The sequence below is a fragment of the Mandrillus leucophaeus genome, unplaced genomic scaffold, assembly GCF_000951045.1.
Source record: "Mandrillus leucophaeus isolate KB7577 unplaced genomic scaffold, Mleu.le_1.0 Scaffold144, whole genome shotgun sequence".
NCBI classification, from domain to species: domain Eukaryota; kingdom Metazoa; phylum Chordata; class Mammalia; order Primates; family Cercopithecidae; genus Mandrillus; species Mandrillus leucophaeus.
In genome coordinates this window covers 3,898,704-3,901,203 of record NW_012101410.1, presented here as the reverse complement: position 1 = coordinate 3,901,203, position 2,500 = coordinate 3,898,704, and the positions used below count along the sequence as shown (strand labels likewise).

The 2,500-nt window shown below is 46.5% G+C and overlaps 1 protein-coding gene across 3 annotated transcripts in view; it reads left to right on the top strand.

Moving 5' to 3' along the window:
- Positions 1 to 2,500, top strand: part of FOXN3 (forkhead box N3) — a 520,915-nt gene that overhangs the window by 343,720 nt on the left and 174,695 nt on the right. The gene's annotated exons all lie outside the window — the stretch shown is intronic.

The window sequence follows — 2,500 nt, the reverse complement described above, 5'->3', positions numbered from 1 at the left end:
CACCCGTAATTCAGCTACTCAGGAGGCTGAGGCAGGAGAATCACTTGAACCTGGGAGGCGGAGGTTGCAGTGAGCCAAGATCACACCATTGCACTCCAGCCTGGGTGACAAAGTGAGACTCCATCTCAACAACCACAACAACAACAACAACAAATCATCATAGGCTGGGCACAGTGGGCTCATGCCTGTAATCCCAACACTTTGGGAGGCTGAGGTGAGAGGATCACTTGAGCCCAGGAGATCGAGACCAGTCTGGGCAACAGAGTGAGACTCTATCTCTATATTTAAAAAAATGTAGTTGGATGTGGTGGCACGTGTCTGTAGTCCTAGCTGTTCAGGAGACTGAGGTAGGAGGATTGTTTGAGCCTGGGAGGTCGAGGCTGCAGTGAGCCATGATCATGCCACTGTACTCCAGCCTGGGTGACAGAGTGAGACCAAAAAAAAAAAAAAAGAAGAAGAATCATTATTTGCCCAGCAATTCTGTATGTTGGCTCAGCTTGAATGGCTCCTCTCTATTCCTTGTGGTGTTAACTGGGCTCCCTTGTATATTTGGACCTCAGCTGGGATGGCTGGGACAGCTGGGGCCTGTCTCTGTGGGGTCTCACATCCTTCAGGAAGCGATACCAAGCTTTTTCACTTGATGGCAGAAGGGTTCCCAGCAATAAGAGAAAGCAAGCCCCAATATGCAGACACTTTAACAGTTTCTCCTTGTATCATATTTGCTAATGTCCTATTGGCTACAGCAAATCAAGAAGCCAAGCCAGATTCCTTTTGGCGGGGACCACAGGAGGGTGTGGATACAGGAAAGCATGATTGTTGTGGGCCATTGCTGCAGTAGTTGATAACAAAGAGTTTATCTAGGATCTTGGGAGAAGGGAAAGCAGCATCCATTCTTGAGATAGTTGCCTGGGTAGGTGCAGCCAGTGGTTAGAGAGCTGCACTCACCATCTGCATCGGCCCCTTTAGCCCCACTTCCCTCTGTGACCAGCAGCTACACATAAGCTTAAGCCATCTGGCTCACAGATTGATGGGCACTCAGTCCCAGAGGAGCCACCAGGCTGGATCAGCACAAATCTGATGTTAATGCTAGAAAAGGAACTCCGAGCTGATATCCAATATAGCCCACGCAGATCGTTCGGCAGAGTGACATCTAAAATTCCCCGCAGTTTTCTCAGCCTGCCCTGAGTCTGAGCTGCATATTCATTCCATTCGACAGCAATTCTGGGGTCTGCCTGTTCTTTGTTCCTCTAACCATGCTATGGACAACATTCTGAGGACAGCAGAGCCATGGAGGAGAGTTCGGGGAAGGGGGAGAAACAAAGACATGCCTGGGAGACTGGACACTCAGATTCGTTAGTTGGGTTTGCTGCCCTTGCCTTTGATCTCCTGCGCAAGTGGAAGGGTGAGCTGATGGACTGTATGACGCCTGGCTTCATCCTCATTGTAATGATCTTATTTTCATTGTATGTCCTTTCAGGGTTATGCCAATGTTAAAGATTATATTTAGCAATTATTTGTGCTGTCTCATCAAGATATTGCTGTGTGATGCTGCACCAAGAGACAAGAATTCAGGAAATGATTTTCAGATCAGAAAGGTGTTTGGATTTAAGTCTAGAATGAGTAGGAGAAGGAATAAAAAGGATCGATGGTCTTTGTGCCCCAGAATGAGGCTGGGCCCTGGGCATCAAAGACACATTTATCACACCCTTCTCTTTGTTTGTCTGAGCCAGGTGATATGGAGGGGGCTGATCTGGTATCGAAGAACATCTATCAAGTGCCTTTAGGAAAATCATTCAAGGAGATGACTAGGCTTTCTGAGACATGATTACTGGGGAGGTGACCTCTGCTACAAGCCAGGAAGAGTAATTAAATTTGAGCAAGAAAGAAATTTCCATTCTTTTAGGCTGAGTTTATGAGAGTGTCTTAGATTAAGCAAATTCAACTGTCTTGGTCACTGAAAATCTCTTACTGTGTTGGAATTTTTGAAGGTTCTAGGTTGGCTAATATCAGCATCATTGAGAAAGGTGGCTTAAGTGACTGCGTCTGTATGTTTGTGCATACACGTGTGGCCTAGTAGGGAAACACAAGCAGAGCTCCACACCACCCTGTCCATCTCATGTCTGTCTTTTCCCAGTTCGAGATCCACGAACTGAGCTCATCTTGGCCACCATTGTGTCCCTAAGACTTTGTGTGTTGCACGGCACTTATTAAGCACTTAAGAAGTATTTGTTGAATGAATGAAATCAAGAAAATCTGGAAGGGGACTTTTCTAAATGTATCTTTAGTTGACAGTTTTTCTGGAATTAACCTAGACATTTTAATGGTCACAGAACAGTGACTGATGTTCTTGAAGTTCTTTTGGTTGAGCTGAGATAAGAAATGAAAGGGGGCCAGGCGCAGTGGCTCATGGCTGTAATCCCAGCACTTTGGGAGGCCGAGGCGGGCAGATCACAGGGTCAGGAGATTGAAACCATCCTGGCTAACATGGTGAAACCCCGTC